This window comes from Mauremys reevesii, linkage group 4, assembly GCF_016161935.1.
Source record: "Mauremys reevesii isolate NIE-2019 linkage group 4, ASM1616193v1, whole genome shotgun sequence".
NCBI classification, from domain to species: domain Eukaryota; kingdom Metazoa; phylum Chordata; order Testudines; family Geoemydidae; genus Mauremys; species Mauremys reevesii.
In genome coordinates this window covers 119,186,945-119,203,291 of record NC_052626.1, presented here as the reverse complement: position 1 = coordinate 119,203,291, position 16,347 = coordinate 119,186,945, and the positions used below count along the sequence as shown (strand labels likewise).

Genomic DNA, 16,347 nt, shown 5'->3' with positions numbered 1-16,347 from the left:
AGGTACTTCGAGACAGGGATCACGGCACCCCTTAACCTTCGCTTTAAGAAGCTCATTGTGTCTCAACATAAGGCAGGTTTCCTCCCCATTTAATCATTCTTATGGCAACTCTCTGCCCCTCTCCAATTTTTCACCTTCTTTCTCGAATTCTGGGCACCAGACCTGGCCATGGCATTCCAGCAGCTGTCACCCCCACACCAGACACAGCAATAAAATAACCTCTTCGCTGCTGCTTGTGATGCCTGTTTATCCATCAACCAGAGGCCACCTTCCCATTTAAGCGCGGACACTCGTCCCTTTGGGCTTTCAACTCCAGGCGAGATCAGGTACCATTTATGGCAATCGCTGACCCCCCCAAGCCACATCCCTGAATTCCTTGGGCCTCCGGGGAGAGGAACAGATCCCGGCTCATCACAGCAATGACAACTGTCCCCTAGAGCTGAACAGCCCACATGCCACTCTGATTTTTTTTTAAACAAAACTTTATTGGTAATTGTTTCAAATATGTTTACAACAAAGCACACTATTAAAGAGGAAGTGGAGGCTGGGGGCGGGGGGGGGGTTGTTTTGTTTTTTTCCAGTGAAACAAGTGTTGTTGGAGGACACAGACGTGTTTCCCAGGGTGGGGCGGATGATATCCTCACCCTCTAGATGGGACTCTCAAGCTTCTTTGTAGAAAAGGGAGGGTTTGGGGGGAGGCCTAGCCACAGGGCTCCCCCTCTCCACTCCTGACAGCGCTCATGTATTTATAATATATATAATTTATCTATGAAACCAAAATCCAACCCCACCCCCACCTCTTCCGCGCGTGCCCGTCTTTGGGGGGGCCGCTGGTCCTAGAACTCAGCAAACTCCTTGGCGCACTTCTCAGTGGTTGAGACCCAGATCTCCTCCTCCTCATAGTTGTCGAAGTTACTCGTGTCGCCAGGGCCTTTGCACTTTGGTACAAAGGGAGCATCCACCTGCAAAGGGAGGGGAGGGGGAGGTTGGGGATGAGGAAGGGATCAACATTTGTATACCCCCCCACACTCCTGGGTCTGCTAAGGGTGCATGATCAGGCCCCAACTTTGTAACAAGGCAGGCAAGGATCAGCCCCCACCCACACCATCCAGCCAGAAAACCTCACACTTTGCAATCATGGAAGGGGGAGCCCATGACCCCGCTTAGGAGCCCAGAATCAGGGTACCCAGCACGCTTAAGTGATACAGGATCGGGCCCCTTAGCAACCAGGTGAGGGGTGCAGAATCAACACCTCCTCAAGCCCCCTTTTATCTACCCAGAACTCCCTCCTCTTACTTTGCAATCAGGGAAGGGCAGGGGGTCATGAGCCCCTTGGATCCCCCACTTGCATCATCAGTAGGGATTTAATCGGGACCTTCAGCACAGCCCTCTTCCACCTGAGCTAGAGGAATAACGCCATTAGCTGGCAGCAGCAGTAGTAGGCTGTTAGCCTCAGGGGGTGGGGACAGGACCATGCTTTTGCCACCATGTTACAAACAGGTGACTGAGGGCTCCCTACTTTAAACCAATGCTGGGTGAGCATATCTCCCCCTAGTGGTTTGACCCAGCCACAACCCCCTGCTACAGAGTCCCAGTAATCAATGTGCTCCTAGAGGCCTGGGCGCTAATGATCCCAGGTTCAATTCCTGCTGACGGAGGCTGCACGCAAGCGGAAGTTACCCAGGCTCTCCTGTGCCCGCCACTGCCCTCCTACCTTCCTCTGGTAGATGGTGATCCAGTTGGTGGTAGCAAACCATTTGTGGTTCTTAATGTCGTTGACCCCGTTCTTGAGATTGCCAAAGCGTTTGGTGAGGTCCACCTGCAGCAGGTTCTGGAGCAGGTCCTTCAGGTCTGAGCTGAAGTGAGACGGGAACCGGACCTGGGGTGGGGAGGACAGACAGAAGTCTGACTTTTATCTGCCCTGCCATCGTGGCTAGATTTATAGATGCACCTAATAATGTACAGCCGCTAGCACAGAGGGGTCCTGGGCTATGCCTGGGCGCTGAGGTACTACTGTAATACATCTATTAATGTACAGCCCCTAGCACAGGGGGTCCTGGGCTATGCCCAGGGCACCTAGGCACTATCATAATACACCTAATATGTACATCACCTAGTACAATGGGGTCCTGATCCATGACTGGGGCTTGTAGGCACTATCGTAATACACCTAATAATAAATAACAAGCCCTTTAAAAACACTCCAGGACAATGAGTGAGTAAAAAGTGACGGCGCTACTGAGGACTAACACAGGAGCTGAAATGGTTAATTAGCAGTCACCCCCTTGCTCTTATTGAGCATTTTTCCTCCACAGATCTCAAAGCAGGGCTGCCGCATCCCTACCCTCATTTTACATAAGGGGAAACGGAGGCACAGGGAGACGTGACTTGCCCAAGGTCACTCAGCGGGCTGGTAGGAGAACCAGGAACAGAACCAAGGCCTGTTGTATTCCCCACTAGTTTTAAAGCTGACCGTGTCCGACACAAGTTCTTGGAGATCCTTGTCAAGAAGGCGCTGGGGTGGGCAGAGGAATATTATGGGCTCTTGGTTACTATGGCGATGAGTGCTCTACCCGTGCCTGGAGATGACTGATGTGTTTAAGGAATGTTTAGTCTTGCAACAGAGCAGGGTTGTGGAGGGTTTTGCAACTCACAACAGTGTATACGAAAACCAAAGGCACCTGTTCAAGGAGTCCCCATGAGAGTTACAGGGAGCACAATGGCGGTGGGGTGGGGGATAAAGTCCATGTGTTGGGGAAATAGGGGTACGTGGTGAGGGAGGGTCCATGTGTGGGAGACGCAATGGGGATGATGTCCATGCATTGGAGAATGAGTACGTGGCAAGGGAGGGTCTATATGTTGGGGTGCAGGGGGAATGGGGTACATGACAGCGAGGATGCCCACATGTTGGGGATTGGGGGAGCATGGGAGGACATGAGCATGTCAGGGGCGCAGCCTGTGAGCATCACTCTGATCAGTCGCTGAGACTTGGCACCCCCGTTTAGCTGGCGAACCACCACCTCCCAAGTTGCACAAGTGTCCCCTCCCCCAGCCCAAATACCTGGCCAGAAACGATCTTCTCATAGATCTGAATGGGCTGGTCCGCGAAGAACGGGGGGTAACCAGCCACCATCTCGTAGATGAGGACGCCCAGGGCCCACCAGTCCACAGCCTTGTTATAACCCTGCCCGGGGAAAGCAGGCCCCAGGGTTATGCAGTGAACATTTGGGGGGTGGGGGGAACGACCTGGTGGCCAGGGATCAGCTACAGATCAGGCAGCGGACAGGCCCTTCCCAGCTCACCTTGCTAAGGATGATCTTGGGGGCCAGGTATTCCGGGGTCCCACACAGAGTCCAGGTTCAGCCTTTCACCCGCTTGGCAAAACCAAAATCCGTCACCTGGAACCAAAACACAGAGAGGGGAGAAGCTGGATCAGCCTGGAAGCTGTGACAGCAGGAGGGGAAGCGGGGGAGCAGATGATTGATGTATTCTGGCTGTGTTACATTTCTGGGGGTGACTTGGCTTTGGGAAGGGGATGGGAGCAGAGAGAGACTTGGGCAGGGAGGAGATCACTGCAGGGAGCCAGGAGCCAGTGCTGGGAGGAGGAAAGGGGTGGAGGGGGGGCTGCCTCACCTCGACGTAGCCCTGCTGGTCTAGCAGGAGATTCTCTGGCTTCAGGTCTCGGTAGACGAGATCCAGCGAGTGCAGATACTCAAAGGTCAGGACGATCTGAGCAGCGTAGAACCAGGCGTGAGGTTCACTGCAATGAGGTGGGAGGAGAACGTGGGCATCCTGGGCCAGATCTGCCTCCTCTCAGCCAGCCCAGCACCCTCGGACCCCTGCTACCCCCACCTTCACCTTCCTTATAGATCTCTGACTCCATCTACCCTGGCAACTTCAGGCAAGATGTCCCAACTCTTCTAGGCCTGGTGGCCCCATCCAGTGGTGGAGCCAGGTGGAGGGAACAAGGGGAGCAATAAATTAAAAGGCTCCACCCGCTGCGGCGCTTTTACTCACCTGGAGGTGCTCCGGGTCTTCGGCGGCAGGCCCTTCACTCACTCCAGGTGTCCCGCTGCCAAAATGCCACCGAAGACCCGGAGCGAGTGAAGGTCCCGCCGCCAAAGACCCGGAGCGCCCTCGGGTGAGTAAAATAAAAGCGCCACAGCAGGTGGCACCTTTTTTTTTAATGCTCCCCTGGGTGAGTACGAAGGCACCAGGAAATTGACAAGGTGCCACTTGTGCTCAGTGGGGGAGTGGCTGCTCCCCTCCTAGCTTCGCTACTGGCCCCATCTGGCTAGCCAGACCAGTAACCCTAGCACACACATCCCACCCATCATTGCTAGACCCCTGACTCCATCCAGCCTGGCAACCCAGGGCATGCCCCTCCCAGACCATCGTCTCCCCCCTAGCCCCAACACACACACCCATGGACCCCCAGCTCCATCCCGCCTGGCCCCATCTAGCGCTGGCATCCCTGGCCACTGACTGTGGTTAGTGCTGGCAGAAGACCTCAGCAGCCCTCCCCATGGGGAATCCCTTCCTGACCAGCCCAGCTGAGGATCAGGTTACGCCCTGCAGCATGAGGATCAAAGCCAGCATCGCTTCAAATGCTGTTAGTGGCTAAAAAGTCTAGTTCTCTACTGAATTAAATCCAAATTTACCGCTGTGGAAACTGTGGCACAGAGTGATTCTCCTCCCCTTCCCACAAGGAGTGAATGGCAGAGGCAGGAATAGGACGCAAGAGTCCCGACTCCCAGTCCCTCTGCTCTAAGTGCTAGATCCAACTGTCCTGCCTGAGCCAGGGATACATCCCAGGACTTTAACTGTCACTCAGCTCTAACCATTAAGGACACTGGCCCCAACATCGGCTCCTGTGATAACGCTCACCTGAACCTCCCGATCCGCCGTAGGTGGGAGAACATCTCCCCGCCCAGGATGTATTCCATCACCAGGTACAGATTGGAGTTATCCTAGAAGGAAATGCAGTAGCAACGGAGTACAAGGGGGCCTCCCATCAGCGCCTGCAACACCAGGATGAAACTGCTCCCCACACCCCTACTCCGTTATTAGCCCTTCCCTTTCAGGGTGTTAACACGTCTCAAGGGAGCCTGATGCACTGGCCTGGCTTCCTCATAGCACACAATGCAGTGCACCTGCTGTCTGGGAGATAACAGCCTACTACTGCTGCCAGCTGCTGCTGTTACTCCTTTAGTTCAAGGGCCAGAGGGGCTGTGCTGTGGTGCTGAAGGTCTCAAGCACACACCTGCAGTAGGAGTTGCTGCACAGACGTGCCTGGGGAATAGACTCACTAATGACAGGGCATGAGCTTTACTTACTTGGAGTATTTAGTGCTAGAGCCCTAGAAAATCGAACCCCTCCCCACACCTCTGGTCTAGGGGCAGGGGCGGGCAGGCCCAAGAGGGATTTCCCAGCTGCGACGTCTACGATCAAAGGGGAAACCCAACCCTCCGCCAGGTCAGACACCCCAAAGGAGCAGAAACAGGAAGTGAAACTTCTCAAAAGCAGAGTGTGAAATTGACCAGGCTGGCTTCATCCTCCCTCACAGCTGCAAAGTCAAAGAGCAGCCTCCAAACTAACTGCGCTGAGCCCAAAAAAGCCATTCCGCTAGGGAGACCCTACCCAGTTCAGTGGTGAGAACATGAGCACTAAGAACCCACACACATGCCAGTGGAGACAACTGCCCCTGCCCTCAAGCCCATGGTCAATTTCTAGCTAGCCCTGGAGAGAGGGTCCAGGCAGAGCATGGGCTGAGTACCCCAGGCTGTACTGTCAGAGGCCTTTTTCTGCAGCCAGATTAGGAGAGCAGGAGCCAAGAAGCAGAAAGTCACATCCTCACATTCCATCTAAATTACATCAAAACAATGTAATACCGGGCTGGTAAGAAGGCTCCTGCCCTAATAGTGCCCAGCATCACCAGGCAAAGAAACAGATCTTAGGATGCTCAAAGGAATCACTTAGCAGCAGTGTGAGTGTGAAATCTCTACTTCTTGATTGTTTTCTTTTGCTGGTCCCCACTTCTCTATTGTTTATCTGTCTGGTTCTTTGATTGTTTCTGTTACATAACTAATTTTGCCAGGTGCACATCAACAAAGGTCATGGTGTACGACTGGGTAAAGAATTGTGTCACACTGTGTTCGGACTGGTCAGACAATTATTTTGTAATACTTCTGTAAAATGATTGGTTAAGGTAGAGCTAAGCAGGACTCAAGTTTCACTACATAAATTGGGGTTCAAAAGGAAGTTCTGGGGAACCAACTCCAGGACACAGCCCAGCATCAGCACTGCCAGACGTCTGCCAATGACACCGTGCAGAAGCTGGAGTCCCAGGATGTCCTGATCCTGACTGGCCAGCAGGGAAAGTTCGTCTGCCTTATTGGGAGTGATGGGCATTGTATGAACAGTGTGTGTATTCTGTTCTGGTAACTGTGATGAAGTAAGTGGTGGGTTTTCTTGTTTTTTTCAGTGGTTTGTATGCAGAGGGGGTGGGACACAGTTTCCCTGGATGTTACTGGTTTAACGAGGTGAGGGGAGAGGGAGTTTGTTGTTACAGAGAACTGGGGACAGAACTTGGGACCCCAATGGCCTGGAGAATGGATATCCCAGCGACTGGTGACCTGGTGACCAGGAGGCCCAGCTCAGGAGTCACAGCTGGTTCTGGCCAGTAGGAAGACAATGGGCTGTAAAGAGAGGACCCTGGTGACCTGAACAGGTGGTTCCAGCCAGAGGCCAGAAGAGAGGAGAGGCGACCCTGTTTACCTGGAGAGAAGACAATGGACAGAGGCTGAGATTTATCCTGCAGCCTCCTCTGAGCTGACAACTCTTTATCGCTACAACCCACCAACCTCAGGCTGACAGAGGAGGAGACAGGTCTCCTTCAGAGCCAGCCCCTCTTTAATCAGGCCAGCCACAGGGGATGCTGTGGAGCTCAAAGACACAACTATCTTTGCCTCCCCCCTACACACAGGGTGTAGCTCACAGGCTCCAAAATCCAGATTCAGAGAAAAGGGTCCAAGCCCCATTGCTGGGGCCTGAATTTTAGCTTTCACAGAAACTTCCATCAGGAAGAAATGATCCCACGTGATGGTTTCAAAGTCTCCACAAAGCCAACTGTGTGTGAAGTTAGGACTTCCTCTGAGACTCCCCTGCAAGCCAAGCCTCATGCCCTAGGGTCAGCGCAAGGGAGCTGAAAACTGAAACTGACTAGGAACTAAAGCAAAACTGACTGAGGGGGGAGTACCACTGTTCAAAACCTGGAGTCAAAAGCAGAACAGAAAAAGGGGAATGATCCAAACTGATTTTTCTTAGTTCCAAACCTGATCCCAGACCCAGGGGTGAGCTGCAGCGGTTCGCACGGGTTCACTGAACCCGTTGTTAAATTTTAGCAGCCATTTTAGAACCGCTTGTTAAGGGCTGCTAAATTTAACAAAAGTTCCTGCCCACTCTTCTCCTGCTCCCCCCCCTTCTCCTCCCCCTCCCCTGCTTCCCGCGAATCAGATGTTCGCGGGAAGCCTGAACACGCAGCATGGAGGCAGCCAGCAGGTAAGCTGGGGCGTGGAGGGGGAGGGGAGGTGCGGCTGGCTCAGCAGCTCCCGGTCCCAGACCGCGGCTCCCTCCAGCCCAGCGCCGGCCCGGGGAGTCGGGCCCCGCGGCTGCCGCCGAGCGGCTGGGCCCCGTGCCGCCCGGGAGTCGGGCCGAGCGGCCGGGCCTCGTGCCGCCCGCCCGGGAGTCGGGCCGAGCGGCCGGGCCCCGTGCCGCCCGCCCGGGAGTCGGGCCGAGCGGCCGGGCCTCGTGCCGCCCGCCCGGGAGTCGGGCCGAGCGGCTCAGCGAGTCGGGCCGGGCCTCGTACCGCCCGGCCCGGGAGTCGGGCCGAGCGGCCCGCGAGTCGGGCCGGGCCCCGTGTCGTTCCGCCCGGGAGTCGAGCCGAGCGCCCGGCGAGTCGGGCCGGGCCCCGTGTCGTTCCGCCCGGGAGTCGGGCCGAGCGACCCGGCGAGTCGGGCCGGGCCCCGGTGTCGTTCCGGCCCGGGGAGTCGGGCCCGGCCCGGGGAGTCGGGCCCCGGTGCCGGCCTGGCCTGGGGAGTCGGGCCTGGCCCGGGGAGTCGGGCCCCGGTGCTGGCCTGGCCCGGGGAGTCGGGCCCCGGTCGTGGTCCTGGCAGAGTGGACCCGGTCCCCAGGCAGTGTGGTAAGGGGGCAGGGAGGGGGGGGGTTGTGGGGGGGTGGATAGGGGTCAGGGCAGTCAGAGGGCAGGGAACAGGGGATTGAATGGGGCAAGGGTCCCGGGAGCAGTCAGGAAAGAGCAGGGTTGGATGAGGTGGTGGGGGCACGGGGGGACAGAGAGAAGGGGGCGTTGTATGGGGTAGGGGTTCTGGGGGGCCGGTGAGAATGAGAGGAGGGGTTGGGTGGGGCGGCAAGGGGCAGGCTGGGGACAGGGAAGGGGATGGGTCAGGGTCTCGGTGTGTGTGTTAAGGAACATGAGGGGTTGGATGGCACGACCCCCACGGAGGGGGAAGGAGGGAACCCGTTGTTAAAATTTTGGAGGGAGGAGGGAACCCGTTGTTAAAAATTTGGCAGCTCATCACTGCCCAGACCTCATGCCAGCAATGTTTGTTCTCAGGATATAGGAGATGCAGACTTTGCTCTTCCACCCCTTCAGCACAGCTTTGGTTTTAAATAGGAAACAAATCAAGGGAATTGTGGGAATCAGGGACGGGGGGGAGCCACAGCCCAGGGCCGGTCTGGCAAGCCAAGGACACCTACCTTGAAAGAATACTCTAGTTTGATGAGTAATGGAAAGTTGACGGCCTGGAGGATCCGTTTCTCGTTGAGGGTGTGCTCAATTTGTTTGAGCTTCACTACCTGGGAGAGAAAAGGAAATAGCAACATCAGATCTTCCTCTGCTGGCGCAGCACCCCCTGCACCTCCCACACACTCCCCTCTCCTGCATCCCCATGCAAGATTCAGCTCCAAATCCCTCCCCCGCACTGGAGATTCCACGGTCCCAGGCCAGATCTCCATGGCAGCCCCCGGCGTCTCACCTTCTGTTTCTCCAGGACCTTCATAGCATAATAATTCCCGGTCTCCTTGTGTTTCACGAGCATCACTCTCCCAAATGAGCCCATGCCCAGGGTCTTGACTCGCTCAAACTGATCTAAACTGGCCGTATTCTGGAATGGGGAAAGCAAACCTGATGGGGGGGGGCAGACTGGTCCTGGGGGCACCAGGAAGGAACCTGCCCGGGACAGTAGGATTTGCACTGCACGGCTGGAGGAGTTTTTAATTACCATGAGGGGGTCAGAGCTTCGTTTATACTTCACCAGAAAGGCAGCCCCTCCAGGGTCAGTACTGACTGTGATGGGAGAGCGCCCCTACTGAGCTCCGCACTCCCTGCAGCACAGCGCCCCCTAGCACCACACTGGGCTTGTTCTTGAGAACATTGATATGAAGAATTGGCCCTGTCAACACTGGTTCTCCGCTTGGGAGGGCCTCCCTTCTCTTCATGTGTCATTATATAATGCCTGCATCTGTAACTTTCACTCCATGCATCCGAAGAAGTGAGGTTTTGTTTACCCACGAAAGCTTATGCCCAAATAAATCTGTTAGTCTTTAAGATGCCACCGGACGCCATGTTGTTTTTGTGGATACAGACTAACACGGCTACCCCCGATAATTGATATGAAGAAGTATTTCACATTTCACCACCAGAGGGCCCCAAAGGAAACCGCTACATTTAGAATGAGACACAGACAAGGGATTCCCTGCTCCTTGGGCAGAACCAAAATCATAGAATATCAGGGTTGGAAGGGACCTCAGGAGGTCATCTAGTCCCACCCCCTGCTCAAAGCAGGACCAATTCCCAACTAAATCATCCCAGCCAGGGCTTTGTCAAGCCTCACCTTAAAAACCTCTAAGAAAGGAGATTCCACCACCTCCTAGGGAACCCATTCCAGTGCTTCACCACTCTCTGAGTGAAAAAGTTTTTCCTGATATCCAACCTAAACCTCCCACACTGCAACTTGAGATCATTACTCCTTGTTCTGTCATCTGCCACCACTGAGAACAGTCTAGATCCATCCTCTTTGGAACCTCCTTTCAGGTAGTTGAAAGCAGCTATCAAATCCCTCCTCATCCTTCTCTTCTGCAGACTAAACAATCCCAGTTCCCTCAGCCTCTCCTCATAAGTCATGTGCTCCAGCCCCCTAATCATTTTTGTTGCCCTCCGCTGGACTCTCTCCAATTTATCCACATCCTTCTTGTAGTGTGGGGCCCAAAACTGGACACAGTATTCCAGATGAGGCCTCACCAATGTCAAATAGAGGGGAATGATCACATCCCTCCATCTGCTGGCAATGCCCCTACTTATACAGCCCAAAATGCCATTAGCCTTCTTGGCAACAAGGGTACATTGTCGACTCATAACCAGCTTCTCGTCCACTGTAACCCCTAGGTCCTTTTCTGCAGAACTGCTTCCTAGCCATTGGATCCCTAGTCTGTAACAGTGCTCGGGGATGTGGGACCGGGGCAGGAATCGCGCGGCTGGAGCCCGGAGCTGGAGGATATGGCGGGAGCCGGGTGGCCGGAGCCAGGCGGCTGGATGGCCGGAGCCGGGGAGGGCCGCGGCCAGAGCCATGCAGCCGGAGCTGGAGCCGGGCAGCCGGGGCCGCTGCCGGGCCCGGATCCCAGCATCTGGGTAGGTGGGGTCGCGCCGCCGCCCTGCCTGGAGCCGGGCTGCAGCGGGGCCAGGCGGCTGGGGACGTGGGGCTGGGCCACGGCTGGAGCCGAGCTGGAGCCCAGCCGGGCGGCCAGGGAGGATGCAGGGCCGGGCAGGGCCGCGCCAGAGCCCGAGCCTGAGCCCGAGCCCGAGCCGGGCAGCCGGGGACGGAGGTGGGGCCGGGCAGGGCCGCGGCCGGAGCCCCAGCCCGAGCCCGAGCCCGAGCCCGGCGGCCGGGGACGGATGCGGGGCCGGGCAGGGCCGCGGCCGGAGCCCGAGCCCGAGCCCGAGCCCGGCGGCCGGGAAGGACGCGAGGACAGGCAGGGCCGCGGCCGAGCCCGAGCCTAAGCCGGGCGGTCGGGCAAGGACGCGGGGCCGGGCAGGGCCGTGGCCGGAGCCAGAGCCGGAGCCGGGGCCGGAGCCGGGCGGCCGGGAGGATGCGAGGCCAGGGAGGAACGCAAGGCCAGGGAGGATGCGGCCAGAGCCGGAGCCAGGCGGCCGGGGAGGGACGCGAGGCCGGGCAGGGCCGCGGCCGGCGCCGGAGCCGGGCAGCGGCTGGGGCGGGACGCGGGGCCAGGCAGGGACGCAGCCGGAGCGGGGCAGGGCCGCGGCAGGGGCGGGACGCGGGGCCGGAGCCAGGGAGAAACGCGGGGCCAGAGCCGGGCGGCCCAGGAGGGACGAGGGGCCGGGGAGGGCCGTGGCGGGACAACCAGTTCTAACAGGGCATCTAAATTTAACCGTTTCGCGCGAACCGGTGTGAACCGGCTGCAGCTCACCACTGGCAAGGTGGCTCAGTGATGGGGAAAGAGATCCAGGGGGTGACTGCAGAGTAATCAGCCTGGGGCTGCAGAGGCCTTGATTGTGGGGTGGGGGTGCAGGGGAGATCTGGGTTGGGACACAGTACCTGGGAGGGGTTCTCCCATTTCTTCAGGAAGTCATCTTTTCCTTTGGCTAGGAACTCCTTCACTGTAAGGGAAACGGAAAGGGAGCAGCGTAAGGAGTCAGGAGGAGTGGGACTCCCAGCCTGGTGGACAGAGCTCCGCTTTCAGCCCCCCCGCCCCCCTGCTCAGCAAAGAGGCATGCAGTCAAAAAATGGGGTGGGGATTTTAAGCGTATCAGTGGGATGGCGGTGCCTGACTGGCCACAACGGGCAGCTCAGCTGGGGATTAGCTAGAGAGAGGTCCATGCGGGGGCTCTCCCGCAACACCCTCACCCCGGGGCCTGCCCCTGGACACACCGAACAGCCCCGTCAGGGAGGGCTAATGCAGCCCCCAGTGCCTACCAAAGGGGCACACTTGTGCCTCAACACCCCTCCCACCCCCTGCTGAACCTGCCACTCAGGGGTGCCTGTTCCACATCCCGCAACACATAACCGGCACCTCACAAGGAGACACTCACACAACCCTCCAGTCAAATGACATTAAAAGGCGTGGATCACGTTGCCCTAATGGGAGGATATGAGATCTACTACTGCTGCCAGCAAAATGGGTGAAGGGGGAGGAGTTTCCCCCTTAGCTCAAAGGGCAGAGGCTTGTGAGTAGCCTTCTCTCAACCATGCAGGCAGCATGCACCAACGACACGCCCAGCCCACAAGGGGGTGCTACACACACAGTCACCCCGCCCCACCCCCCACCCCCACAGAAAGCAGCCATGAAAGTCACAAACCCCAGTTGCCCACAAAACGACCAGCTGCAGCCTCCACAGCAGCAGCCTGGGAACAGCAAGTGCCCTGCTCTCTGGCACCCAACCAGGTGATCCTTCTTTCACCAGCCGGGCTCCCTGTTCTTGCTGCCAGATCCCAGAACCATGGGAGGAGGGATGGGGATTGGAACAATCTGCAGCATCTGAAGGGATATTTGGTACCGAGCCCCTTGGATCTGTGCTGCCTCCCACTGCTCCTGACAGGGACAAGTCCCGCAGCTCTTCATAGTGCAAGAGATGCCCACAGGATTTGAATGGCTGCAGCGGTGAGGCCAAGCACAGAGCAGCAGCAGGGGGGTGGCTTTGAACCCAGAGTTCGCCCCACCCCACCATCACAGGCAAGTCTCCCCCACACCAGAGGTATATAAAGTTAATTGCCTCCCCTGGGGATCACTTGTGCTCAAATGCCAGGGAGGGGACAAGCTAAAAGCCTAGATCCAGATCTGGGTGCTGCAGTTCTTGGGGTCACGGATGCACAACCCAGGAGTCAACTTCCTGCTGCCCCACTCTCACCACTACAACCCAGTCCCTTCCCAGGAGCCCCAGCTCCCAGCCCCCCACTTGAATTACTAAATAGCAACACTTCTGTGGAAACCCAGCACCACCGCACTCCAGTCCTGTCCCTGCCTTAAAAGAAAGGGCTGAGAAATAGGCCAGGCGAGGGCCCGAAATGCACCAGCGAAGCAGGACAACATCCTACAGACGTGACTGATTCACTGCCGGTGGGAAGGAGACCAAGATTACAGGGATTCCCCTGATCCCACAGGATAGGACAGGGTAGCCCTGAAATGGTTCTGGGGATCAGCTATTTGCTGGCTACTTACCCCCACCCACACCCCCTTCACTGTCTCTTCCCCACAGCCCTTGCATGGACACAGGACAGAGAAGACAATTTCCTGCATTATCCTGGCCAGACCTTACAGAACTAAGTTTAAGTAGCTTAGGAGTTCATTGCATTACAAAGGCAGGCGGTTATGTTTTATTGTGGGACTGTAGGCGACAGAAACCCAGGGAAGGGTTATGGGCTTTGAGGGATCATCTGAAACTATGGGGTCTTTTAACATTAAGTACCTTTCCCAGGAAATCTTTAAGGGGAGGCGTGTGCAAATGTAACGCCTCTGGCTATGCAAAACTTCAGCCGCTGGAAGCTGCTCCCCAAGGAGAAACCCACTGCCTGTGAGTTACCTGGCTGGAAGCGGGATGATCTTTGGAAAGTTTATTAGCAGGCACATTGGTTCTTTGCTGGGTTTTAAGAGGGTTTCCCTGCAATGCTCCATGTGCTTGCTAACAGCTGTGTGCTACCTTATACCTGTGGGAGACTGGGCTGTTTGTAGCCTCTGAGGAAGGGGGGCAAAGCAGGCCGACTGAGGGGGTCTGACTTGCTGGGAAACTCACAGTGTAGGCAGGGAGCTGTGCAGCCTGGAAATCCCCTGGGCAGGGAGGAGAGAGACACAGGTCTCTGCACAAGAGAGGTGATGACTGGGAGCCAGAAGCTTAAGTGGCTTCCCTGGCTGGACCATGAGAGGCAAATACAGGTGACCTGCGACACCCCTCCCCCACTGTTCTTCCCTGGCCACATCCACACCAGCTCAATGCTTGGGAGGGGAGATCAGCCATTCTGCCTTCTTCTGGAGGTCAAGGAAGACATGTGAGGCTCTGCTAATCAATTACATAAACTGGGGGCAGCCCCAGACAGCGATGGAGGAATCTTCTCTGCACCACCAGCCTCTAATTCACTTGGCCCAACACCAATAATTTGTTCCCTTTTGGGGCCTGTCTCATCTTAGACTCTCGTTCTTTCTCTTCAAGGCCCTGGGCCCAGGAGCCCTAGAGCCAAAAGCTCTGGGATGGGGATTGTGGCTGACAGCCCCACTCCTCCAGTCCCATGGCACTTTCTACCACCCAGGTGAAGCTCGTCTGTGAGAGAGACAGAACTTCTTTGGGGGCCTGTCCAAGACGGTGGAACTGCCTGCCACAGGATCTAAGGATCGTCTGGAACTTCCCCATCTCCTGCTCCTAGTGCTATGTGCCCGCCTCTGACCAGCCTTCTCCACTAGAAACACAGCACAGCACAGGCATATAAAAACAGACCCTGCCCTGCCACCACAGGGTACGAGTGACACAAGTGACCCGTATCCTAGGGCCCGGGGCGGGGGAATAGCCAGCACCCCTAGAGGGGAAAGGCCCCCTGTGTCCTCATACGTGTCCCATTCCCCATCCCGCCACGACCTTCACCCCCACCCGGACTCACCTCCGGCCTCCATCTTGCTAGCGCAGCCTGTGGACTCCTCTGCGCTCGGCCTACGGCTCCTCGGCAGGGCCAATCCACCCGGGCCCTGTGCCTGCCACTGCAGGGGGCGAGAGAAGCACTCGCTCTCAGCCAGGGGCCCCGGCACTCTGCCAAGCGTGGGGCAGATCCACCCCACCAGGGAGCCGTAGCTGGGGATGGGGGGGGCGGCACCCAGGATCTGAGCCCTCTGGGATTGCATAGACGGGCGTGGGCAGGCCAGGGGAGCCAATGGGGGGTGGGCATAAGGGTTTGGCCCCATGTGGGCTGGAGGGCCAACGCCAGGGGATCTGCCCCTGCAGAAGGCTGGGCGGGGGCGGGCGACAGATTTAGAGCAGAGGAAAATCAGAGCGATACGAGGGTGCAAGCAGACGCCCCTTGGACACCACACAGACCTCACGGGCTGCAGTTCGGGGCAGGGGCACCATATGGCGTAAAAAAATCCTTTCTCCTCCCCTCCAGATGGTGTGTTTGTGGTTGTCCTACAGATGGATGGGCCATTGCTGTCAGAGAGACGGCAGCAGCAATCTCACGTGATGCGCGTTTGCCAGAGGGCGAACGCTGCTCTCTGCCTCACGAAAATCGGTACCAGGCTGGCATTCTTCCCCAGCCTTTCAAACAAACTACCTCAGAGAACCGAGTGTTTCACCCAAGCCAGCGGATTTCTCTCACTAGCATCCACCTACCCCTCAACTATTATTTAACCAGATCTTTCGTGTCATAGAGGGAGGCTGGTGCAACGGTTAGAGCGCTAGCCTGGGACTTGGGAGATCCTGGCTCACTTCTCTGCTCTGCACCAGACTAATCTCGGGCAAATCACTTAGTCTGTGCCTCAATTTCCCCATGCTACAGAGGGGGATGATAGCATTTCCTTGCCTCACAGGAGGGTTGGAGGATAAATATATTACCAATGTTCGGGGTCAGGTCTCTCCCTCGGCCCTGCCTGTTGCCCCCACACACCTCCCCCGAGTGTCCCGCGGCCCCCACTCGCTGCTCCTGTGCACCTCTCCCCCGGCCCAGAGCATCCCTGTCTCTCTCATTCAGCTCCATGCTGCCTTCCTGCATTAACTGCCACCGCAGGGTCCTAGTGCCCCCGTGTCTCTATTGCCAGGGCAGACTGACCCTGAGCCTCCCCTTCCTCTTCAGACCCTTTCATTTACTGGCGGGACACTCCACCAGCACAGGGGAACCCCCGCCCGCAGTCACCGCTCCTGCCCCATGCTGGACAAGGGGCAGCCCCACCCCCACCCCCAGTGAGGCTTCCCCGCCTTCTGCGACACCCACCACGGGGGAGACAAGGGGGCTTCCTGTACCTGAGAGGGGCCCTAGGAGCACATGCAGTGACAGTGGTGTGAGGTGAGTGTGGTGAGGATGGGGGGGGGAATGTAGGGGGGCCCTCCCCCGAAGCTCGCTGCTGCCTGTGGGGAGAGGGCTCAGGGAATCCTTCTCTCGCCCTTGCCCCAGGGCAGCCTGTCTGCACCCCAAATTCCTCATCCCCTGCCCTGTCCCACCCCAGAGCCTGCACCCCCAGCCAGAGCCCTCACCCCCGTCAAAGTTCCTTCCCCGCGCTGAACTCTGGGGTACAGATGTGGGGACCTGCATGAAAGACCCCTAAGCTTATTTCTACCAGCTT

The 16,347-nt window shown here is 57.4% G+C and overlaps 1 pseudogene; it reads right to left on the bottom strand.

The window, feature by feature from the left end:
* Positions 1 to 505: 505 nt before the first annotated feature.
* Positions 506 to 14,827, bottom strand: LOC120404798 (annotated as a pseudogene).
* Positions 14,828 to 16,347: the final 1,520 nt, after the last annotated feature.